The sequence below is a fragment of the Balaenoptera acutorostrata genome, chromosome 13, assembly GCF_949987535.1.
Source record: "Balaenoptera acutorostrata chromosome 13, mBalAcu1.1, whole genome shotgun sequence".
Taxonomy (NCBI): Eukaryota; Metazoa; Chordata; class Mammalia; order Artiodactyla; family Balaenopteridae; genus Balaenoptera; species Balaenoptera acutorostrata.
The window spans coordinates 43,620,461-43,648,107 of NC_080076.1; the positions used below are offsets into that span (position 1 = coordinate 43,620,461).

The window sequence follows — 27,647 nt, forward strand, 5'->3', positions numbered from 1 at the left end:
CAGGATTCCAATAGATACAGCTCAACTGTACTTGAATTTGCCAAAATTACAAATTGTAAAACAAGCACTCACCACCAAGAGTCAGCAGAAATTGCAAAGAGAGGAATCACACCTCCTAGAATTGATATTAGAATTATTATGTACAACATATATGGGGAATATGCTTTAGATGCCTTTCAAAATATAGACTCAAAATGTAAGAAAGAAATGAGATATTCATCCAAAAAAGACAGGAAGATTTTCAAAAGAACCAGATACTTCTAAAAATGAAAAAATACCAAAATCTGTACTAGTTTTCTAGGGCTACCATAAAAAAGTAACAAAAACTGGGTGGCTTAAAACAACAGGAATATATTTTCTCACAGCTCTAGAGGCTAGAAGTCCAAAATAAAGGTGTTAGCAGGCTGAATTCCTTCTGAGGGCTGGGAGAGAGAATCACTTTTTTAGTTTCTGCTGGTTTACTGACAGTCTTTGGTGTTCATTGGCTGTGACCATCTTCAGGTGGCATTCTCTCAGTGTCAGTAGAGAAGTTAAACAGCAGATTAGACACAATTTAATATTGAATTTGTGAACTGAAAGATAAGCTTGGGTAATTTCTTAGATGTAATAGATGGACATGGTGATAGCAAATAAGGAAGAGGGATTAGGACACATGGAGAATAAAATGAGGAGGTCAAAAATTTCATTAGAGTTCCATAGGTAGAAGATAGAAGATAAAGGAGATGAGCTTTCTGAGTATATGTTTTCTTAGAATTAGGATCTTTGAAAGAGATGAATCCACAAATTCAGGAAATATAGCAAATATTGAGCAGGTCAAAAAAAAGGAAATTCATAACTAGACACATAGTAGTGAAATATCAGAAAGCCATGGAAAAGGAGAAAAACTTTAAAAGCAGGAAGAAAGAAAAAAACACTATTTAAGAACAATCAAGTAAACAGATAGCTTACGTCTGAAGATCAGTAATGGAAACCAAATGACTTCAAAATGCTGAGAAGAAATAAGGTGTAATGAGGCATTTTTCTATGAGAGACTACCATTAATAGACCCTCACCAAAGAAATTTTAGAAGGTATGTTTTGGGAAGAAGGAATACAGAGATCTCAAAAGGATTGATCAGGATGTCAGAATAAATGGTGAACATAAAAATTAGAACACATGAGGGCATACTAAATATTATCGTAAAATAATTATGTTAATATGTAATACTGGGAAATAAAAAAGTGGTAGCAAAGTTCTGAACAAAAATAACATCTTAAATGGAAGATGACTTATGGAATTTAAAGCAATTTAAGCTTGTATTGAATAAAAGGAGGGCTGAAATATTGTTTAGGTTTTGGACTTTATTAAATATGCATTTTAAACTTATAAATTTAATCATTTAAGAATAGAAAAACATAATGTTCAACTTGTTAGAGAACAAAAGTGAAATATGAAAAATAACTTCAGTATATTCTAAAAATTGTATAAATGGAGGAACAAAGAAATGTACGTGGGCTTCCCTTGGTGGTGCAGTGGTTGAGAATCTGCCTGCCAATGCAGGGGACACGGGTTCGAGCCCTGGTCTGGGAAGATCCCACATGCCACGGAGCAACTAGGCCCGTGAGCCACAACTACTGAGCCTGCGCGTCTGGAGCCTGTGCTCCACAACAAGAGAGGCCGCGACAGTGAGAGGCCCGCGCACCGCGATGAAGAGTGGCCCCCGCTTGCCACAACTAGAGAAAGCCCTCGCACAGAAACGAAGACCCAACACAGCCATAAATAAATAAATAAATAAATAAATAAATTTATTAAAAAAAAAAAAAAAAAAAGAAATGTACGTAAAGGAGAAAGAGCACAAAATGAACTCATACAATTCAATCTAAATATATCATTAAATACATTAAAATAAATAAACTTTTTGATTAAAAAGGAAAAATGAGCACATTAGATAAAAATATAAATCTAGCTAATCTGGTCTTTAGAAGTGATGTATCAAATTATGAAGTTACAAGTTAAAATTAAAAGATTTCAGTGAATATTAACACAGCAGGTGAATGTATATTTATGGCAAACTAAATACAATTTCATTATTAATAACAATATTATGGATAAGAAGAGTCATTACATAAACATAAAAAGAAAACATAATTATTAACTTGTATGCTACTAATAGTGTAACCTTTATTATGTATAAAGAAAAATTTGACAGAAATACATGGAACAATAGACAAAGCCACTATGATAGTTAGAAGTATATCACATATCTCCCTTTTAATTTTTGTCTGATTTGATTATCCTTTACTAAAGAAATACAAGATTTAATCCAACTGTAAATAAGCTTGGTCTAATAAGCATATATATTTAGCTTGTACCTAGCAGTTACAGCCTTCACATTGTTATTATCAAGAATATACAAATCATTTGTAAAAATTGGATATGCATTATACTATAAGAACAGGTGTTGATGAATTTCTAAGCCTCTGATTCATACATTCCATTTTGACTCAGATTAAAAATTAAAAGTGAATTATTAAAAAATAGAATTGGCAATTTTAAAAGCACACTTTTAAATAACTCATGCATTGCAGAAAAAATCAAAATGGAAATTAGAAAATATTTTAAACTAGGTGATAAAAATTATATCAGAAATTTAGTGATGCAGTCATGTTGGTATTTATCACTTTTAGTGCTTCTATTTTATACAGAATGAGGAGGACTGACAATCAATGAGATATCCTGTTAAATTTGAGAAGTTAAAAAAAAATAAGTAATCCAGAGAAAGTAAATAATACAAGAGTAGAAACTAATAAATCCCTTCAGAACTTTCAGATATTTTTCCACTGACTTCTGACTTGCATGCTTTCTAATGAGAAATCCACAGTAGTCTAAGTTGTTATTATTCTGTATGGAATAATGTTTTTTTACTTAGTTGTTTTGAAGATGATCTTTTTATCTTTGGTTTACAGCAGTTTTACTATGATATGATTACCTGGGGTTTTCTTTGCATTTTCTTTGGAGTCTAATGAGCTTATTGAGTCTTGTAAGTTTATGTCTTCATCAAATTTGAGAAGTTTTTGCCCACTGTTTCTTCAAGTGTTTCCTTTGCCCCATTCTCTGCCTCCCTGTCTTCTGGAACTTCAATTACTCATAGGATAGAACATTTGATATTTTCCCATAAAGCTTTGAAGCTGTGTTCATTTTTTGAATCCATTTCCTCTCTCTGTTCAGCTTAGGTGATTTTTGTTTTTTTTTTTTTTTTAATTTTTATTTATTTATTTATTTGACTGTGTTGGGTCTTCGTTTCTGCGAGAGGGCTTTCTCTAGTTGCGGCAAGCAGGGGCCACTCTTCATCGCGGTGCGCGGGCCTCTCACCATCGCGGCCTCTCTTACTGCGGAGCACAGGCTCCAGACGCGCAGGCTCAGTAGTTGTGGCTCACGGGCCTAGTTGCTCCGCGGCATGTAGAATCTTCCCAGACGAGGGCTCGAACCCGTGTCCCCTGCATTAGCAGGCAGACTCTCAACCACTGCGCCACCAGGGAAGCCCTCTGCTGATCTATTTGTATTCACATTCTTAAACTGATGACGCTGTCACCCCACAAAGGCCTTTGCATACGTTGTTTCCTGTGCCAGGAAATCGAACCACTCTCCCATAATCTCTTTCTGCTAGTGAACTCCTATACATTCTTCAGGTATCATCTCAGGCAATGCCTTTTTCAAACCTAAGATAGGTTTCTGACTCATTAACGTTACTTCTTAGCACTTATCTCACTTTATGATAATACATATGCTAGTCTTGATTTTGGACGCACACAGCAGTAAGCGGCGACTGGCAGCAAGCAGCGGCAAGCAGTAGCTGGAAGCAAGACTTTAGTGCCCAGACCAGGAGTCCGAACTGCTAGACCACAGAGGCTAGCTGCTAGGACCTAAACCCCCAGTTCTTGCCTGCCTTGTCAAGAAAGAATTCAGGCATGGAGGCAGAAGGTAAAGAGAAAAGTAAAAACTATATTGGAAAAGCGGAGTACATGCTGAACGATGCATGGGCAAACTCAGAGAGAGAGTCGCACCTTTGAGAAGTTTAAATCCTTTGTAAGGGGGCAGTTTTCCAGGTCTTTGTCTCCCTTCTGGCCAGTCATCTTGCTTTGTAACCCCTGGCTAATTTGTCTCAGGACCCTCCCCTTAGGTGCGCACGCACCTCTCAGCCAAAATGCACCCCGATGCGAAGGCGTCTGGGAGAAGCAAGAGTCACCATGGCCTGGAGTTGTTCCCTGACTTTTGACCCCCAAGGAGCCTTTCTGCACAGGTGTCTGTCTCCCTTGCCCCAAGGAGAGGGGAAGTGGAAACCCCTTGATCCTTTACTCAGACAAGGTTTTGCCTCTCTTTGTTCCTGCCATGACTGTTACCTTAAATCATCCACAAGAGACAAAGCTTGGCTATTTACCCTGTCTCTGTCATTGCTTCCATTTCGGAGAGCAAACAAGAGGCTGATTTCAAATGTCTAACCTGAAGCCCGCCTATCTCCTGTCTCTGTCTTTGCTTCCATTTCGGAGAGCAAACAAGAGGCTGATTTCAAATGTCTAACCTGAAGCCCGCCTATCTCCTGTCTCAGGAAATGCAAACAGGATGCTAGTTGCAAGTGTCCAGCCCAAAGCCCACTTTTTGCTGCCCCATGAAATGTAAACATAAGGCCAGTTGTAAATGTCTAATCTGGAGCCCATCCATCTCCGGCCTCAGTGTGATTAATTAATTAAAGCTTGTCATTTCCATGAGATAAGTTTCATGGAACAGGCAGAATCTAACTTTCTCCCCACTATTGTGTAGCCCCTGGCACAAAGCAAGCATACAGTAAATGTTGAATAAAAACATACGGCTTTGTTCTTTTAGAGTATTATCAGCCCTCACGCATGTGTTTAACGTAGACAAGTCAAATATTAATTTGTCTCTTTTTTTAACCTCACCTTGCTGAACTGTGAAATGAAGGTACTGGATTAGATTTTACCTGTGGATCTGTTCAACTCTGAAGTGCCGTTTGTCGTCTTGGTTTAAGAGGACGAACTTAGGAGAAAAGGATAAAGATGATACTATTCAGGTTTCTTTACATTTTCTTAATTGTAGAGACTAAGTTAAATGAAATAATATATTGACTATTACTGAAACTTGCTTAATTCTTATATATGAGTTAGTGCTGTTTTGTATTGTTTTCTCTATCTGAGTAGTGGATCTGTACAAATTCATCATTACATCCTCCTCCCCACCTCCTGCCGAACTCCCCCCCAACCCAGGAAGTTATGTATCTACTTAGCTATATCTACTTAGTTATATTCTTAGCTATAGCTACACTTTAAGTACATTTGAGAGACTGTGAGGGTAGCAGAAATCCATCACCGAAAGCTCTAAAATATCTGCCTAGCAGTTTAACAAAACCTTCTCAAAAGTGCTATTGAAAATATCTAAAAAGTTATAAGATTGTGATTCTTTTACTATGTATAATTAAACAACAATTATTCAATTTAGAGGAAATACCCATTGTTGAATATTATTTAGTTTCTTGAACTTTTCATTGTGACTTTTGTGCATGGAGAAAGGCAAAAGTTCATGGAAAATAAGTTAAACTGTTGGAAGGAGTAAGTCCCTTCCTGGTGGATTCTGTAAATGCCAAAAAATCTTTCCATTGTATGGAAATTTGCAGCAGATTCGTCTGTTTTGCAGTTAACAGAGTGTGAAGAAATCTCAGAAAGGTTTGCTTGAGTCCCCATCGCTCCCATTACCACCTGAATCACCCCCACCTCCACCCCTTGCCTGTGGAAAAATTGTCTTCCATGAAACCGGTCCCCGGTGCCAAAAAGTTTGGGGACCGCTGCTGTATACTTTTTGAAATGCTGTGAATGTGTGTGGTTTCCAGTCTCAAATGGCTCTGATCAGCAATTTCCATAAGGTGTGAGATTTTCGTACTTTGATTAAAACGAGGAGATAGAGTCTTTGTAATATAGTTGACTAAGGATTTCTATGAGGGAAAATATGTGCACACATTTAAGCAGCCATTTCCATGTAGCTTTAATATTTCATGAACCGGATACAATAGTACAAATAAGTTGCTCCGTGTCCTCAAGGAATATTGAGGGAAACAGTGTCTTCAGCATAGACATTCCAGAAGGGAATCTATTATTTAAAAATTAATGCATTTTTCAAACATAAGAAAAAAGAGAAGGTTCATTCACATAATGATCCTTTTCATTTTGTCGGAAAATGAGATTTTACTACCTTTTTGGGGTCTTTATGAATATATCTATTTCCTGCAGTTATCTAACTATTTTTAAGTGAGAAACTTGCGTAGAGATTAGCTTGCAGAGTAGAAAAATAAATTCTTTATATGCTGGAAGGGATTTTTTAAAAATAGGTTATTGATCCACTTTTGTACCTTATGCCAATATTATGCTACTTCACCTTACTGAAGCAATGCTGGTAAAGAATTCCAGACAAGGTGACTCTTATTAAGGTCTCAGATATCTTGACCATTGCTAATGGAAAATAAAATGCATACAACCACTTGTAAAACAGGCATAATTGGCCTCAATGCAATGACAACATAAAAGCTATTTTGGCACAGACAGGTACATATGAAGTTAAATAGAATTCTTTTTGGAAAAAAAACCCCAAAAAGCTAACATTTCTTTTACAAACACTGAGACTTCAAATAAAGGAAAACATGACTTTTATGACTTTAAAAGGTCACCATGTGTCAATACACACATAAAATTTATACAAATTAAGTTTGGCCTTTTCATTATTTTGCATTAATAGAAACACCAAGATTTGCAACTTATGATTTTACTTAGCTGCTTGGGTTTCTGTGTTGAGAGATATTAATTTTGCTATTTGTGACCCATTCTTGGGTTTTTCTTTTTATTAATTTCAACTTTGAGTGAGTGTAATTAGAAAGAGCATATACAGGATACCAATTGTCAGTAATAAAATCATAAAATGTAGATTTGAGAAAAATGATACAGTCATGCTTTAGTGTTTCATGAAAACCACCTCAATAATTTCTGATGTGTCATTTTCAATTTTATTTATAAATGATTTAACACAAGGCTGTAATTATAAGATTCTGGTAAGTCATTTGAAAATCCTTTTCACTGTACACTTTCCATTAATTTGAATCAATTGCATTGGAGTCAGTTAAATATCTGTATGTTAAATATTAGCTCTTTAAAAGATACTTGCATTTAGGTGAGTTGTTTCTATATTAATTACATGCAAAAATGCACTATAACCCTATCATCCAAAAACTGCTGAAGATGAGAGAGCTGACATAGTAGCTCTTGAAAAATGAATAAGGGGAAACAAAATGTGTAACATCTTTTAATATTTGAATTTTGAATAAAGGCATTTAGCAATGCTGGGAATGGGTACATTTTTCCCCAACTAACTTATAAGAGAAGTACATGAGTCCAACACACATTTTTATTGCTTTTCTCTTCTCTTCTTCCCTTTTATTTTATTTATTTATTTTTTTTAAGAGCTACAAACCTGTGACAGCTCTTTGTTTTTACAGATGCCAAGAAAGGCTTCTGTAATCCTTGTAGGTAAAAATCCAGCCAAGATTTAAGAGTTTTAATTACAATCTGGATATAGTGGAGAGGTGATGTCTTAGAACATCATAATAAACAACATCTCCCTTACACAGCTAATAATTGAAGGAGAAAAGTGCACACATAGGTGCACGTATGTGTGTATGTGTGTCTCTGTGGCGGGGGAGAGGGAGAGAGAAAAAAAGGGGGATAGGTAGGTACGTAGACGAATTTTGAACAACGTTGGGTAAATTAGACAACTCTAGAGATGTGGTAAACTTGCAGATAATTCTCCCAACCCCTGTCCTTCTCCTGGTCCTTCTCTGTTGGCAGAGCTGGCTTCCCCTTGTAGGCTTATATACTTGCTTTCCCAGCTTCCCCTGCAGCTAGGGCATTGGAATATAAACTTGACCGTGCCAATGGAAATGGAAAGGGAAAGTCTTTTGTAAGGTGTCAGGAAAGGTAATTCTCTGCAAATAAAAAGAGATGAAAAGCATAAAACACTCTTCTTTGGTACTTGTGGCAGTGAGTGCACATGAAGTCTGGGATTTCTGAAGCCTTCTTGCAGTCATGAGAGAGATAGAGCTGATATGGGGAGGATAACAGAGGAGACCAATAGAAAGAATTTACTTGGGTCATGATAATACCTTCTTGACTTAGAACCGAATCTGAAACAACACTGCCTCTGGAAATTTTTGTTTACAAAATATTAGATGTATAAGTAATTTTAAGGTGGTTAATCTGTTAATTACAGCACAATCAACTGACATAAGCGATCAATTCTTATCATATATATACATATATACATACATATAAATGTGCATAGGTATAAAAATGTGCATAGATGTGTATATATATATATATATATACCTACACACATTTATGCCAGTATGTATATGTATATATATATATGTGTGGGTATACATATATGTGTGTGTGTGCTTTTTCCTTCAGTATTATGTAACTCACTTTTTCGAACATTTAGACAAATCAGAATGAAGAGAGTGCAACTTAATTACTGTTTTTCAATTGACATGTTCTAAATTGATTAAGTAATTACAACTGAGTGGAGATACACTCAAGTATTTACGGAATTTTTCTACTTTATCACATATGTCCAGGACCTTCTAAAACTGTGTGCCGTCATTGCATAGCCATCTTTAGCAAAACACAGCTAAAGCTGGGTTCTGTGCTGTGACTTCAAGCTAAAGTATATTAGCTTATTTGAGGATTTTAAAAAACATGGGACGTTGATGACTCTCGGGCCCCAATGGACTTCTTTGGCTCTGTTAGCATGTTTGTGTGATTGTGTGTGAAACAGTTTTGCATTGTGTACCAGACCTATGTATAATATACCATTTACACTTGTTTTAAAATACAAAGTAGTTCCTATAATGTCCTGATCTGAATATATCATAGTACTTCTTTAGAGTAGAAAATAAACATACAACTGTAATAAAATGCAAAATAACTTTAAAATCATTGTCAGAACATAGTTATATGTGTATTCGAATGAAAATATTGTTTAAATTTTAAACTATCAAGACCTAAAATTCCATTACATATTTTTGTATATTAACACTATCTATGAATGCTTTCCTTGACCCATTCCAGCCAGTTTATGAGTATACACCATAAAGAGGATTAAAAGACTGTGACTCACTGTAGACTGATAAATCCTACCAACAATTCAAAGCACACATTTAACTCATGGTGACTGGATAATTTTAACTTCATATATAAAGGACAGCACATTCATTCATACAAATATTAAGTATATACACATATTAGAATTTTAGTGAATTTATAATTATTTGACAATTATTTATAGAAGAGTATTGGATGTATATCATATATATCACTTTCCAGTTGCATTGTATTTTAAGAGATTAATTTACATTCCAAACTTTTATTTGCATGTGATCTGTTACAGATGGCCTCCAGCCATCCTTATCAAGAGATAAGCATTCTCAGTTCTTGTAAACTATGGTGAATGAGTATCAATCTGTTTTCCCTCTTTATATAGACCATAATTCCAGACGGAAGCCTGCTGTTTTAAAATCTGAATTTCTGCCAAAACAGAGATGTTGAAATTCATTTGGATACTATCTGTATGCAGTGGAATATATATATATATAAATAATTTCTTTTAACTTACAAAAAAAATTCCAGTATATAGTTTGGATGGGAAACCTGATGAAGTCATAGCAAAAAGATGGTTAAAAATGCATCTTCAAGTCCAAATGTCAAAATGAGTCTTCTAGATTCAACTCTCTCACAGCCATAAGGAAATTAAAATATACATATTTATTTTGCAAATGAAGGATAGAAATAAAGTAAATATTTTGAACTTGGTTTAAAGGGTTTTAACCTTATTCTTTTCAGATTTATTTATTTCTAAACTAAAATAACATTAATTTAAAATATACTGAATGGCATATGATCTTGTAATATTTTATTAGATATAGCGGAAAAAGTTGAAATGTATATCTTTACATTTGCTTTATCATTAACTTTACTGTAATCAACTTTATCATTAATAGAAACTGTTTGGTTTTGCTCACGGTGTGTTAACCTGTTCTAGAATAGTGTCCAGTATATAGTAAATAATAGATCTTTGCTGTATGAATTAACTTTGAATGTTAGATTACCATTACTGAAGGTTTTGGGAGGTCCTGGATAGGAGTTAACATATTGGAAGTATAGCTCATTTTCCCTTTAATCTCTCTCAGTCTATGCAAACAAAGCACCAAGAGTAGTACATTAAGGTCATGTACCTTGGACCTACAAATCTATTTCATTACAAGAAAGAATATCATCTGTGAACAAATAATATACACATAAATATTTGCAAATATAGAAAATTACTACAATTCTAGCAATGACTAACTCTGGCCTTATATCTTAGACACCTGGGAGACTGCATTCATCCTCCTAATTAACTAAGACAATCGTTTTTAATTTTTTTTTTTTATTCTTCACTAAAATCCTAGATTTTATTCATTAATTATTTTAAGGCATTATGTTACACTCAGTGGATGACAAAAAGATAAATAACTTTGGCTACCCTTAAGAAGTCCATAATTAAAATGGAGATATAATATGTACAAAAATAGTTACAATACTCAACATCATCTGTTATTAAGGAATTGCCAATGAGAACAATAATGAGATACTACTATACACTCCTAGAATGGAATAAATCCAAAACACTGACAGCACCAAATACCCACAAGTATATGGAGCAACAGAAACTCTCATTCATTGTTGGTGGGAATGCAAAACAATACAGACACGTTGGAAGACAGTTTGGCAGTACAAAACTAAACATTCTCTTACCCTTCAACCCATCAATTGTAAACTTTGGTATTTACCCAAATTAGTTGATAATTTATGTCCACACAAAAACCTGCACATGATGTTTATAGCAGTTTCTACATAATTCCCAGACTTGGAAGCCATCCAGCTATACTTCAGCAGGTGAATGGTAAATAAACTGTTGTACACCCTGACAATGGAATATTATTCATCTCTATAGAGAAATGAGCTGTCAAGCTATGAAATGACCTGGAGGAACCTTAAATGCACAATCCTAAGTGAAAGAAGCCAAACTGAAAAAGCTACATAATGTATGATTCCAGCAACATTCTGGAAAATGCAAAATTATGGAGACAGTAAATGATGAGTGGTTTCTACAGGTTATAGAGGAGGGAGGGCTGAATAGGTGGAGCACAGAAAATTCTTAGGGCATTGAAACTATTTTGTATTACACTATAATGATAAGTATATGTCACTATACATTTGTCTAAACCCATAGAGTGTACAACATCAAGAGTGAACCCTGATGTAAACTATGGACTCTGGGTGACAAAGTAGTTTCATCGATTGTAGCAAATGTCCCACTCTGGTGGGCGATGTTGGTAGTGGGTGAAGCTGTGCACGTGTGGGGTCAGGGAGTATATGGGAAATCTCTGTATCTTCCGTGCAATTTTGCTGTGAACCTAAAACTGTTTTAAACTATAAAGTACTTTAAAAAAATCTATATTACAAAAGTATGCAGTTTAGAAGCAAAATCCATGTGCTTTGGGGATTTATAGAAGATAATTTTTTCCTGGTTAAGGAAAATTTTTCTGAAAAATGTTACCATGATGTATAGATAATATTTTATTAAGGGCAAGAGTTCAATATTGCTCACAGAGAGGAATGGCAAGAGCAAAAACTCTGGCAGTTGTAGTACTAGCAAATGGCACATATAGTTGACCCTTAACAATGCAGGGATTTGGGGCACTTGACCCCATGCAGTTGAAAATCTTTGACTCCCCCAGAACTTAACTACTAGTAGCCTACTGTTGACTGGAGGTCTTACTGATAAAATAAGCAGTTGGTTAAGGCATAGTTTGTGTCTTATATGTATTGTATACTGTATTCTTACAATAAAGTAAGCTAGAGAAAAGAAAATGTTAAAATCATAAGGAAGAGAAAATACACTTACAGAACTGTATCATATTTATCCATAACCTAGGTTTATTTCCTCTGTTTGTAAGATGAATCATCTATCAGTACCTACATCAGTATTATCCACAAGATACAAAGCACTAGATGTTATACATATTACTAACAGTAGACATCAAAAATGAAAAGGTAATGTGAAAAAGAAATTGATATTTATTTACAGATATAATGATTCATGCATTGGTAATGAAGGGGCAGCACTATGATTGTTTTATGGTAGCCTAGTGTAATACATATGATTGCTTCACAGTAACCTATCCTGTACACTAATGAATGAATCATTATCAATTTTTATGGCATACAATGTTTCAGTCATATTCATAATACAGTATTTGAAACATCATTACATTTAAAAAAATCCATTACCTGTGATGATAGGCTGATATGAAGTTTCTCCAATTACAAGAGAGAAGCATACCATACAGTAATGTAATTCTTTGAAAGCAAAGTTATGAAACAGAAAACTAACACATTATTAACTTTATATTAAATGTCACTCACCCTATGTTTATGTAAGGATAAGCTATCTGCTTCAATAAAAGTTTTGCATACTATGTTGTACATGTACATTTTTGCATATTGAAAAATTCCACCTGTAAGTGGACCCACACAGTTCAAACCCGTGTTCAAGGGTCAACTGTAGTTTCATTGGACTGAAAAGTAGAGAACACTTAGTGGAATAATGAAAGCTAAGATTTGAAAGACTTGTATAATTTTAAAGTTAGCTAGAATGTTTGTTTGATATACTCATTTTTCATTCTATAGAGAAAGAAGGAGGCTTAGAATAGAATGTGTAATCTTACACATTACTAATTGTGTTATCCTAGGATAACACAATTAGTAATGGATAAGTTTGTTCACTTAAATTCCTAATCCAAAGTTTTGTTATTTTATGCCTTGGCAACTATAGAAGATCCTTGAATGTTAAAATAAGGAGTTTAGACTTTATTCAACTGGCTGTGTTTTTTGTTGTTGTTTTTGTTTTGTTATGTTAGAGAGTGGCAAAATAGAACATGATCTTAAGATCTATATGGTGGAAGTGAGCAGAATGGATTATGGACGAAGTGGAAAGACTCAAACATGAAAAATGGTTATTTTGATAGAGCAGACCTGAGTTACGGTAGTTGCGGTAGAACTGGACAGAGGCTTGGCATGAATTTGGGTATCAATTAGGTATCAATAGTCATTGTGCCATAACAATCTTGAAACCCTGATTGTGTAGAAGGGGCAGGACATGGATGCTGGGGTTGAACTATCAACTATTTTATTATGCAGCTTTGGATTGTATTAGCTCTTCAAATAAGTCCATATTACAGTTGTAATTTAAACATAACTATAAATAAAATAAATATGTTTTAAAAGGATAATAAGGCTTTAATATTGACAGTAGATATGGGAGAAAGAGGAAATAAAAAGCTGAGAAGGTGAGCCTGGATTACTAACGCAATAATGTGACAAGTGGCAGGGGGAAATGTGAGGCGCTTTTTATGTTATGTAGTACATAGCGATGAGTTTGTTTTGGAAATATTAAACTTGATGATTTTTACCACATAAGTGGAAATTTTCCAGCAGGGAAGTAGCAATAAAGGTTAGAAATTCAGAGAGGCCAAACTGGATTGAAAAGTCATGCTTACAAAAGTTGTCTCCTTGGAGTCAAAAGGATGTTAAGGCAAAGGCAGGGAAAGGACACAATTTGAAATATACACATTTAAGGACTGTGACCTTTTATTAGGCATATATTAGTTCTCTGCTGGTCTAGGTGTGTGGTAGTCAAAGGAATGGGTGAAAATCTTTGCCTGCAGGTAGCTAACAGATGAGTGTTTCTCAAAGCAAAATCTTTGACCTACTTTACGACCTGGCTGAGTATCAAATGGTCCACAGGAAGTTTAGCTGTGCCAGAGGGGAAAAAGGATGAAACATTGCTTGAAATAGCTTTAATAAATATGAAATGCAGGATTAATTATGATATCATCATCAGATTACTTTCTCAATACATTCTCAATTACATTCTCCGTAATGGTTCATGACTATTATATCCTTGGTTGCTCAGGTATTATGAGGGAAATATTGCTCACTTGGTCTTCGCTAACATTCGGTTAGCAAGGAGAAGGTCAGGTGCTCTCATGCTATTGTTTATATTTGTGAAATTTGCATATTATTTTATTGAGTTATATCCCAAATTCACAAAAGTGGACCAGGGAAATAAGATGATTTGTCAAAGTATGAGACTAATGTAACTCACAGTAAACAGAAGAGAGAATAAGTGGATTTACACGTGTATTATTTCCACCAAGCAGCCCCAAAAGAAGAGTTACATAGAAAATATGATGATGAACATCTGAAAATTGGATTTTGACTGTGTATCTTCTTACCCTCTTTCCCTGGCACATTGGCAATAATGGAACTATCAAACAATGCTTGACATCATGAAAGTTTTCGCTTAAATTTCCAAAAGAGAAAGCATAGCGATCTCTTTGTAAAGCAGTCAAAACTGTCTTTCAGGGAAAGAGTAAAATAACACTTTTCATAATAAAATGGATCAGTTTTTGTCATGAAAGGCCAAAAAGATTCTAAAAGTAAAGTGACATTTTTCAGAGCTGAAGATATCTTTGCCAAAACAAACATGCTTATTTCTGATAATGTTGTAAAGCTAGTTATAAACCTATTTAACACAAAGGGGAAAATACTTTCTCTGATCAAAGGACTGCTGGTTGTCACATCATATTAGGCATACAGTGTAAAGTAAAAATTGCTATCATGTATATGTTCTAGATAGATAGATGATATTATAGGTCTTTTGAGGTAGAATAAGAGGAGCTCATGACAATTACCTTTGTCTCAGTGAAGAAGGAGATTGGGCCATGATTTGAGTGGCTTGATGATCTTAGGAAGGTAAATTGTGTTTAAGGGTTATTCAAGAATTGATAAGTGCAGACTATAAACCTACACTAAAAAGTTAAAGAAAATGTAAAACTACTTGGGGGTATTGTAGGGAACTTCACGGGAAACAAGAAATTATCATGGAGCACAAACGAAGATAATAGAGCTTGGCCTCATTGGAGCAAGAAAGCTTGTTTTTCTTCCCCTTTGTGGGATTGCCTGGTGGCTTGGAAATGCTTCCCACTGCATGACTGTTCCTTTCTGCTCTCTAAAGATTACCTTTTTTAGAAAGTAAGACTTTGCTAGTTATCTTCTGTGTCTTCAGTTTGCACATGACACCGTGTTGGCTGCCTCAGTCTTTTGTTTCAAGTTCAATTTCTTGGGAAGAGGGACTTTCGTCCAGTTAGGGGCAGTTACGTGGTAAGGGTTTAGAGGACATCCTTTGCAGATTATCAGTGGTTCTCTGTGAATCGGAGGTGAGCAATCAGACATCTCTAATATAGACAAAAGATGAAAATGATAAAGGTGAGTGTCTGTGAGGACCACCCGAAATTCTTTTTCATAAAGGATGCTGTAAGGTGTGATTTAATAACTTTCTAGAGTAAATATAAGACCCCAAAGCCAAGAGAGAAAATTTGGGGACTGTTGGAAGGCTGCTAGCATTTCTGCATGTCTTGTGAGTAGAGGCACTGACTGCCTTTGTTTGGAACTGTCTTCAAAGGATATTTGTAGAGTGAACAGGCTTGGACAAAAAAGATAATGTCTCCCCTTGGGGAAAAGGGTGGGTTTGCTGACTGTTCAGTATGATAAAGATGGTATCTTCCTCCAGGGAGAGGTCTAGGCTGACTTACTACCCATTATAAAAGATTCAGGTTCCCTGAGCTCGAGATTTCTTTCCTGTATGTATCCCACTATGTGTGCAGGTGACAACTGACCTTTTTCTTGTTGCTCTGTGAGTATTGTAACTTGGGGAACTGATGCAAGTGTTGATACTCTGGCTACTACTATTCCTATAATGGCCAGTGGCCCTTTGTCACTAATGCAGGAGTCTTGTGTCTTCTGCCACCCTCCATGAAACTGTGGCAGGCTGAATTAGCTTGCAAGTAGGGGAGAATCTCAGATCCTTCACAGTTCTTGACAGAATTATCCAGATTTTAAGATAGACATTGTGTTTTAATGGTTGCCTATGGGGGCCTAGGGTAAGGAGGCAAGTGAAACTGAAAAGTGGACTGATAATTAGAAAGATAGGAGAGTGTGAGGTAACCGAAAGTCTTAACTAGGGACAAAATAGAGAGTGAGTGTAGTGAGAGAGTGGGTGACAGGAGAGTAAGAAAATTTTGAACCCCTAATCTGGGGTACTGTATAGGCTTCACAGAAGTTTCTACTTACTACTTTTGAATACTAACTTCTGGTTTCTCCAATTTCAATTTCACCAATTTATTGCTTATATGTCCTCTTCACTTCTTGATTTATACAAACACTTGATTTCTAGTGGTTTATTTGTGTAAGTTATTTGACAGTGAACAGTGTGATTGCTCCCAGATATCCCATATGTAACCCATATGCCAACTAGAGATTTCCTTCTCCTAAGAGATTGGTCTGAGCCTCCCTCCATTATGAAATTTGAAAAGTCAAATGCTCTCCCACAAATTTCTGTGAATTAATGAGGGAATTTTTATTTCCATGTCACCTTTGGATCTGAATCCCTGTCTCCTCAGATTTCTTGCTGTTTATTCTGTCCCTAGTGGCTCTTCCTTTATCATCAGACTGATGTCACTCAAACATGGAACTCAGTCCCTTCCTTGAGTGGCACCTGCCCCACTCCATGTTCTCCGTCTTTGTTGTAGAGTTTACTATTATTTGGGGGAAGTGTCATAGTAATTCAAGCAATTCTTAAGTGTCAGTTATCCTCTTATAAGTGCCCTTCGATTCCTCTTTTGGTTACTTGCCCATCTTCTATCTTTTTTATTGACACATCTTTCTTAGAAACATAATTATACTGTGCTATTATATATAATATTTATGTATATACTGTATATACTTAATATATAATTTGTATATTATAACACTGTCATGGTAACAATAATAGTAACAATGTAAATTATTTCCTTATTCATAACAATTCAGCACTTACTCAAATTAGCTCTGAATTTCTCTTTGCAATTAGAAGAGCTCAGTTGAAGCTTTAAATTCCTTGGCAGGGCTAATATGTTCAACGTTTAGACAAAAATTACTTTTCTCTCCAGGCCTAGTATGTATATATAAGCTTATGTGCTTGTATATGAATTGAGATGGAGTTCCTTTGCGTGATTACAATTATTTAATACTTTTCATCTTTTACCACTTGCTTATTTTGGTTTTCTTCTAAGATATTATTTATTCATTTTTATGTGTATATTTTACTCACATAGAGTAACATTCTCTTTATGACATGCAGTTCTTTGGGTTTTGACAGAGGCATAGAGTTATGTAACCGCCGCCACAACCATAAAATAGAATGGTTCCATTACACCTGAAACGCCCTCATTCTTTCCCTTTTTGAACAACTCCTGTCCCCACCCCCTACACCTGGCAAACACTGGTCCATTCCCTGTCCCTGTAGTTTTGCCTTTTACATGATATCATATGAGTGGCATCACACGACATGTAGACTTTTGGCTCTGGTTCTTTCATTTAGCAAAATGAAATTGAAACTTATCCACATAAGTGTGTGAATCAGTACTTTGTTCCTTGAAATCTCTGAGTACTATTCCTTTGAGTGAATATACCATAATTTATCCATTTACTTTATTGAAGGACATCTGAGTGGTTTCCACTTTGGGTGATTATGAATAGAGTTGCTGTAAACATTTGCATACAGGTTTTGGTGTGAATATGTTTTTATCTCTTGGATAAGTATCTAGGAATGGGAATGCAATGTTATATGATAGATGTGTGTTTACTTTTATAAGACATTGACAAACTGTTTTCCAAAGTGACAGTACCATTTGCATTCCTGCTAGCAAAGTATAGAGTGCCACTTGCTCCACTCCTAACTAATACTTGATGTTGTCAGGATTTTTTTTTTTTTTTTTTTTTTTTTTTTTTTGCTATTCTAATAGCTATGTAGTAGTATCTCATTGTAGTTTTACTTTCCTTTGTCCTAATGAGTAGTGGTATTGAGCATCTTTTCCTATGTTTCCTTGCATCCACATATATTCTTTGATGAAGTGTTTGTTTAGATCATTACTCATTTATTTATTTTTAATTTTTTAATTTTTTAACATCTTTATTGGAGTATAATTGCTTTACACTGGTGTGTTAGTTGCTGCTTTATAACAAAGTGAATCAGCTATACATATACATACATCCCATATCTCCTCCCTCTTGCGTCTCCCTCCCACCCTCCCTATCCCACCCCTCTAGGTGGACACAAAGCACCGAGCTGATATCCCTGTGCTATGCGGCTGCTTCCCACTAGCTATCTATTTTACATTTGATAGTGTGTATAAGTCCATGCCAGTCTCTCACTTCGTCCCAGCCTACCCTTCCCCCTCCCCGTGTCCTCAAGTCCATTCTCTACGTCTGCGTCTTTATTCCTGTCCTGCCCCTAGGTTCTTCAGACCTTTTTTTTTTTTTAGATTGTATATATATGCGTTAGCATATGGTATTTGTTTTTCTCTTTCTGACTTATTTCATTCTGTATGACAGTCTCTAGGTCCATCCACCTCGCTACAAATAACTCAATTTCGTTTCTTTTTATGGCTGAATAATATTCCATTGTATATATGTGCCACATCTTCTTTATCCATTCATCTGTCGATGGACACTTAGGTTGCTCATTACTCATTTATTAATTTGGGATATTTGTTTGCTTATTATTGAGTTTTTGAGAGTTGATTGTATATCCTAGATCCAAGTATTTTGTCAAAAATGTGATTTGCAAATATTTTCTCCCAGTCTGTGTCTTGTCTTTACACATTTTAAACCGTATCTTTTACAGAACAGGTATTTTCTATTTTGGCATATCTAATTTATCAGTTTTCCTTCCATGGATCATATTTTGGTATCATGCTGAAGGACTCTGCTTAAACTAAGGTTGAACAGATATGCTCTTTTTTAAGACTTACTCTCTACCTCCATACATGCATAGCCTCCCACATTATCAGTATCACTCCCCAGTTTGGTCCTTAAAAAAATGTTTACCAGGGATGAACCTACATTGACACCTCATAATCGCCCAAGGTCCATAATTTAACTTAGGAGTTGTACATTCTGTGGGTTTGGGCAAATGTATAGTGACAAATATCCATCATTATAATATCATGCAGAGTATTTCCACTGCTCTATTCATCTCTCTCCCCCAACCCCTGACATCCACTGATCTTTTTATTGTGTACATAGTTTTGCCTTTTCCAGAAAGTCATATGGTTGGAATCATACAGTATTTAGCCTTTTCAATTGGCTTCTTTCACTTAGGAATACGCATTTAAACTCCCTAACCCCTGCTGATGTCTTTTCATGGCTTGATAGCTCATTCCTTTTTAGTGCTGAATGTATTTCATTGTCTGGTGTACCACAGTTTATTTATTCATTCACCTACTGAAGGACAGCTTGCTTGGTTCCAAGTTTTGGCAATTATGGACAAATCTACTATTAACATCCATGCACAGTGTTTTTGTGGGGGCATAATTCTTCACTCCTATGGGTACATATCAAGGAGTACTACTGCTGGATCATAGGTAAGAGTATGTTTAGTTTTGTAAGAAAAAGCCAAACTGTCTTCCAAGATGGCTGTACCATTTTGCATTCCTATAAGCAATGAATGAGGGTTTCTGTTGTTCCATATCCTTGCCAGCATTTGATGTTGTCAGTGTTCTGATCTTGGCCATTCTAATAGGTGTAGAGTTGTATCTCATTGTTTCAGTTTGCATTTCCCTGATGACATACAATGCGGAGCATCTTTTCATATGCTTGTTTGCCATCAGTATATCTTCTTAGGTGAGGTGTCTGTTAAGGTATTGGCTCATGATTTAATCGAGTTGTTGGTTTTCTTATTATTGAGTTTTTTTTTTTTTTAAATATTGGGATCGTATTTTAGTTACTATTGATGCTGATAATGCAGTCACATCTTTTTTTTTTTTAAGATTTATTGATTGATTGATTGATTGCTATGTTGTGTCTTCGTTTCTGTGCTAGGGCTTTCTCTAGTTGCGGTGAGCGGGGGCCACTCTTCATCACGGTGTGCGGGCCTCTCACTATCGCGGCCTCTCTTGTTGCGGAGCACAGGCTCCAGACGCGCAGGCTCAGTAGTTGTGGCTCATGGGCCCAGTCGCTCCATGGCATGTGAGATCTTCCCAGCCCAGGGCTCGAACCCGTGTCCCCTGCATTAGCAGGCAGATTCTCAGCCGCTGCGCCACCAGGGAAGCCCCTTATTATTGAGTTTTAAGAGTTCTTTGTATATTTTGGATAATAGTCCTGTATCAGATGTGTCTTTTGCAAATCTTTTCTCTCAGTCTGTGGCTTATCTTATAATTCTCTTGATATTTTCTTTTGCAGAGCAGAAGTTTTAAATTTTAATCTAGCCCAGTTTATAAATTATTTCCTTCATGGATTGTGCCAATGGTGGTGTATCTAAAAAGGCATCATCATACCAGAAGCCATCTAGGTTTTTCCTATGTTTTTCTTCTAGGAATTTGATAGCTTTGCATTTTACATTTAGGTCTGTGATCCATTTTGAATTAATTTTTGTGAAGAGTGTATGATCTGTGTCTAGATTCATCATGTGAAAGTCCAATTGTTCCAGCACCATTTGTTAAAAAGACTGTCTGCTCTCCATTGTGGTACTTTTGCCCTTTTGCCAAAGATCAGTTAGGTATATTTATGGGGATGTATTTCTGGGCTCTATATTATGTTCCATTGTTCTATTTGTCTATTCTTTTACCAATAGCACAATGTTTTGATTACTTCAGCTTTATAGTAAGCCTTGAAATCAGATAGTGTCATTCCTCCAACTTTGTTTTTCTCCTTCAATGTTGTGTTGGCTCTTCTTGGTCATTTGCCTCTTCCCACAAACTTTAAAACAGTTTGTCTCTATCCATAAAATAATTTGCTGGGATTTTGACTGGATATGCCTTGAATCCATAGATCAAGTTGGGAAGAACTGACATCTTGACAATAGTGAGTCTTCCTATCCAGGAACATAGAATATCTCTCCATTTATATAGTTCTTCTTTGATTCTATTCACCATAGTTTTGTAGTTTTCCTTGGATAGATCATGTACATATTTTGTTAGGTTTATATCTAAGTATTTTATTTTTTGGTGCTAATGTAAATGATATTGTTTTTATTTCAAATCCACTTGTTCATTGCTAGTATATGGAAAATCAGTTGACTTTTGCATATTTAGCCTTTTGTCCTGCACCCTTGTTATAACTGCTTATAAATCCCAGGAGTATTGTTGTTGTTGTTGTTGTTGTTGATTCTTTTAGATTTTCTACACAGATGATCATGTCATCTGTGAACAAAGACAGTTTTATGTCTTCCTTCCCAATCTGTATATCTTTCATTGCCTTTTATAGCATTAGCAAGGACTTCCGGTACAATGTTTAAAGGAGTGGTGAGGGGGGAAAATCCTTACGTTGTACTTGTTCTCAGTGGGAAAGCTTTGAGTTTCTCACCATTAAATATGACATTAGCTATAGTTTTTTTGTAAATAGTCTTTGTTAAGTTGAGAAAGCTCCTCTCTATTCCTAGTTTACTGAAAGTTTTTACCATTAATGTGTACTGGTTTTTGTCCAAAGCTTTTTCTGCATCTATTGATATAATTACGTGATTTTTTTTTCTTTTTTTAAAAGTTTGTTGACATGATGGATTACATTAGTTGATTACCCAACCTTGCATACCTGGATCAAATTCTACCTAGTCATGGGATTCTCCTATGTTTTCTAGTAAAATATTTTATAGTTTTACATTTTACATTTATTATATGATCCATTTTGAGTTAATAAAGTATGAGGGGTGGGTTAAATTTTATGTGCTTTTCAGCTAATGGATGTCTATTGTTTTCTATCAAATTCATTTTATTAGGATTATAAGGTTAATTGAATTATTTAAAAATATGAGAAAGAGGAAGTTAAATTTAAAAAATAACCCTTAATCCGACGACCCCAAAATTGTCACTGTTAAACATTTTGGTGTGTTGCTTTCCACACTTTATTCTTTCTGCACTCAGTTTACAATAAATTGGGGAAGATAGGAAACCATTCACAAATGTATTTTTGTATTGCTATTTTACTGATATAATTTATGTACCATAAAATTCACCCTTTTAACATGAACAATTTAGTGGTTTTAAGTATATTCACCAGGCTGTGCAACCATCACCACTGCATAATTGCAGAATATATTCATCATCCTGAAAATAATTGCTCACATCCATTAGCATTCACTCTTCATTTCTCCCTCCTCCTAGCCCCTGAAAACTAATCAACTTAATTATCTCAATGGATTTGCCTATCCTGGAAATTTTATATAAATGGAATGATACAATATGTGGCCTTTATGTCAGCCTTCTTCCACTTAGTGTAATGTTTTCAGACTTCAGCCATGTCATAGCATGAATTAGTACATCATTTCTTTTTATGTACGAGTAATATTCCATTGTATGGATATGCCAAATTTTGTTTATACATTCTTTAGTTGATTGATACTTTGAGTAGTTTCTACTTTTGGCTATCATGAATAATGCTGCTATGAACGTTTGTGTACAAATTTTTGTGTGGACATATTATTCAATTCTTTGTTTTATACCCAGGAGGGGAATTCCTGGGTCATATGGTAACTCTAACTATTTTAGGAACTGCTAAGCTGTTTTCAAAATAGCTTTACCATTCAAATTCACACAGCAACGTTTGAGGTTTCCAAATTCTCCACATGTTAACTAACACTTGCTATTTCCCATTTTTAAAAATTATAGTCATCCTAGTGGATATGGAATAGTATCATCTTGTGGTTTGCATTTATCTAAATGACTAATCATGTTGAGCATCATTTCATGTGCTTATTGACCATTTGTACAATATATCTTCTCTAGGGAAATGTCTATTCAAGTTCTTTGCCCATTTTAAAAATTGTGTTGCCTGTTTATTGTAGAACTGTAAGACTTCTTTATATATTCTGGAACTATATCCTTATCCAATATATTATGAGCAAATATTTTCTTCCACTCTGTGGTTTGGATTTTCACTTCTTTGATAGTGTTCTTTAACATGTAAAATTTTTAGTTTTGATACAGTCCGAATTATCTCTTTTCCTTGGTTGATTATGCTGTAGGTGTCATATTAATAAACTGTCACCTAAAGCAGGGTGATAAAGATTTGCACCTATGTTTTCTTCTAAGAATATTATAACTTTAGCTCTAACATTTAGGTTACTGATTCATTTTGAGTTACATTTTGGATATGGTATGAGAGAGGCATCCAATTCAGTCTTTTGCACGTGCATATCCAGTTGTCCTAGCACCATTTGTCAAAAACTATTCTTTGCTTTGTTGAATTGTCTTGGCACCCTTGTCAAAAACCATGTGACTATGGATGTATGATTTACTTATGAGTGCTCAAGTCTACTCCATTGATCTATATGTCTATCTTTATGGTAGTAGCATGCTGTCTTGATTATTGCACTTTTGTAATATGTTTTGACATCAAGAAGAGTGACTTCTCTAACTTTCTTTTTTGTAGATGGGTTTAGTTTTTCTGAGTCTTGCATCTCCAATGAATTTTAGGATCAACTTGCCAATTTCTTTTTTTTAACCGATTATTTTCTTGTTGAAGTATAGCTGATGTACAATATTATATAAGTTACAGGTGTACAATATAATGATTAACACTTTTTCAAGGTTATAATCCCTTTATAGTTATTATAAAATATTAGCTATATTCCCTGTGTTGTACAATAATATATCCTTGTAGCTTATTTTATACATAATAGTTTGTACCTCTTAAAAAAAAGGAGTTGGAATTTTGATATAGATTGTGTTGAATCTGTAGATTAATTGGGGGAATAGTGGTATCTTACCAATATTAAGTCTTCTAATCTTGGAACTTAGGATGTCTATTTATTTGTATTTTTAAAAATCAGCTTTATGAGGTAAATTGACATATAAAATTGTAAGATATTTAGAGTGTACACTGTGGTGATTGGATATACATGGTGAGAGGATTCCTCCCATCTAGATAATTAACACATACGTCAGCTTTTTCTTTTTTGTTGGTGAAAAAATTTAAATTCTATTAGCAAATTTCAATGATATGGTACAGTGTCATCAACTGTATTCACCATGTTTTGCATTAGATCTTCAGATCTTATTCCTATTATAGCTGAAAGTTAGTACCCTTTATGTAGCCTCCCCGGCAACCACTTTTCTACTCTCTGTTTCTATGATTTTTGACTTTCTTTTTAGATTCCACATATGATACCATGAGGTTTTTGTCTTTTTCTCTATGGCTTATTTCACTTAGCATAATACTCTCAAGGTCCATCAGTGTTGTTGCAAATTGTACTATTTCCTCCTTTCTCAGGGCTGAATAGTATTCCATTATATATATATATATATATATATATATATATATATATATATATATATATATATATATATATATATAGTATATCACATCTTCTTTATGTGTTCATCCATTGATGGACAAATGTTGTTTGCATATCTTGGCTATTGTGAATAATACAGTGAACATGGGTGTTGTATAAAAGGAGAAAAGATTAGCAGTCCCCTTGACAAGGATGGAAGAGAGCTTGCACAGCAACAGGGATGCAGAGGGCAAAGTGGAGAGATTCTTGGACAGAGGGTTGGTGCCGACCGGCACGCACCAGCCTGAGAAGCTTGTCTGCTCACCCCCTGGGGCGGGTGGGGGCTGGGAGCTGAGGCTCTGGCTTAAGAAGTCAGATCCCAGGGAGAGGACTGAGGTTGGCTGCATGAACACAGCCTGAAGGGGGCTAATGCACCACAGCTAGCCAGGAGGGAGTCCAGGAAAAAGTCTGGAACTGCCATAGAGGCAAGAGACCATTGTTTCAGGGTGCATGAGGAGAGGGGATTCAGAGTACCACCTAGATGAGCTCCAGAGACTGGTGTGAGCCGTGGCTCTCAGCGCGGATGCCAGAGACAGGCATGAAACGCTAACACTGCTGCTACAGTCACCAAGTAGCCTGTGTGCAAGCACAGGTCACTATCCACACACCCTCTCCCGGGAGCCTGTGCAGCCCGCCACTGCCAGGGTCCCATGATCCAGGGACAACTTCCCTGGGAAAACGCACGGCGTGCCTCAGGCTGCTGCAACGTCATGCTGGCCTCTGCCGCAGCAGGCTCACCCCGCATCCGCACCCCTCCTTCCCCCCAGCCTGAATGAGCCAGAGCCCCCTAGTCAGCTGCTGCTTTAACCCCGTCCTGTCTGAGTGAAGAACAGATGCCCTCAGGCGACCCACATGCAGAGGCAGGGCCAAATCCAAAGCTGAACCCCAGGAGCTGTGCAAACAAAGAAGAGAAAGGGAAATTTCTCCCAGCAGCCTCAGGATCATCAGATTAAATCTCCACAATCAACTAGATGTACCCTATATCAGTGGAATAACTGAATAGACATTGAATCATCCCAAAATTGAGGCAGTGGACATTGGGAGCAACTGTAGACTTGTGGTTTGCTTTCTGTGTCTAATTTGTTTCTGGTTTTATGTTTATCTTAGTTTAGTATTTAGAGTTTATTATCATTGGTAGATTTGTTTATTGATTTGGTGGCTCTCTTCCTTTTTTTTTTAATATATATATATATATATTTTTTCCTTTTTCTCTTTTTGTGAGTGTGTATGTGTATGCTTCTTTGTGTGATTTTGTCTGTATAGCTTTGCTTTTACCATTTGTCCTAGGGTTCTGTTTGTCCATGGTTTTTTTAGTTTTGTTTTGTTTTGGGGTTTTTTTGGATAGTTTTTAGCACTTGTTATCATTGGTGGATTTGTTTTTTGGTTTGGTTGCTTTCTTACTTTCTTTTTTCTTTTCTTTTCCTTTTATTAATTTCTAATTTTTAATTTTTAATATTTTTTTATTTTTTATTTTAATAACATTATTTTATTTTTTTCTTTCTTTCTTTTTATCTCCCTTTTCTTCTGAGCCATGTGGCTCACAAGGTCTTTGTGCTCTGGCTGGTATCAGGCCTGAGCCTCTGAGGTGGGAGAGCCGAGTTCAGGACGTTGGTCCACCGGAGACCTCCCAGCTTCACGTAATATCAAACAGCGAAAGCTCTCTCAGTGATCTCCATCTCAAAGTAAAACCCAACTCCCCCCAATGACCAGCAAGTTACAGTGCTAGACACCCTATGCCAAACAACTAGCAAGACAGGATCACAACCTCACCCATTAGCAGAGAGGCTGCCTAAAATCATAAAGAGGTCACAGACACCCCAAAACACACCACCGGACGTGGTCCTGCCCACCAGAAAGACAAGATCCAGCCTCATCCACCAGAACACAAGCACCAGTCCCCTCCACCAGGAAGACTACACAACCCACTGAACCAACCTTACCCACTGGGGGCAGACACCAAAACAATGGGAACTATGAACCTGCAGCCTGTGAAAAGGAGACCCCAAACACAGTAAGTTAAGCAAAATGAGAAGACAGAAAAACACACAGCAGATGAAGGAGCAAGGTAAAAACCCACCAGACCAAATAAATGAAGAGGAAATAGACAGTCTACCTGAAAAAGAATTCAGAGGAATGATAGTAAAGATGATCCAAAATCTTGGAAATAGAATGGAGAAAATACAAGAAACGTTTAACAAGGACCTAGAGGAACTAAAGAGAAAACAAACAATGATGAACAACACAATAAATTAAATTAAAAATTCTCTAGAAGGAATCAATAGTAGAATAACTGAGGCAGAGGAACAGATAAGTGACCTGGAATATAAAATAGTGGAAATAACTACCGCAGAGCAGAATAAAGAAAAAAGAATGAAATGATTTGAGGACAGTCCCAGAAACCTCTGGGACAACATTAAACACATCAACATTCGAATTATAGGAGTCCCAGAAGAAGAAGAGAAAAAAAAAGACACCAAGAAAATATTTGAAGAGATTATAGTTGAAAACTTCCCTAATATGGGAAAGGAAATAGTCAATCAAGTCCAGGAAGTGCAGAGAGTCCCATACAGGATAAATCCAAGGAGAAACACGCCAGGACACATATTAATCAAACTATCAAAAATTAAATACAAAGAAAAAATATTAAAAGCAGCAAGGAAAAAGCAATAAATAACATAAAAGGGAATCCCCATAAGGTTAACAGCTGATCTTTCAGTAGAAAGTCTGCAAGCCAAAAGGGAGTGGCACAATATATTTAAAGTGATGAAAGGGGAAAACCTACAAACGAGATTACTCTACCCAGCAAGGATCTCATTCAGATTCGATGGGGAAATTAAAACCTTTACAGGCAAGCAAAAGCTAAAAGAATTCAGCAACACCAAACCAGCTTTCCAACAAATGCGAAAGGAACTTCTCTAGGCAGGAGATACAACAGAAGGAAAGACCTACAATAACAAACCCCAGAAAATTAAGAAATGGTAATAGGAACATACATATCAAAAATTACCTTAAATGTAAATGGATTAAATGCTCCAACCAAAAGACATAGACTGGCTGAATGGATACAAAAACAAGACCCATAT

General features: G+C 35.8%; 1 protein-coding gene and 1 pseudogene across 5 annotated transcripts in view; both read left to right on the forward strand.

The window, feature by feature from the left end:
* Nucleotides 1-27,647, forward strand: part of NOL4 (nucleolar protein 4) — a 406,271-nt gene that overhangs the window by 28,179 nt on the left and 350,445 nt on the right. The window lies entirely within an intron of this gene.
* On the forward strand, nucleotides 24,674-24,773 carry LOC130704682 (U6atac minor spliceosomal RNA; annotated as a pseudogene).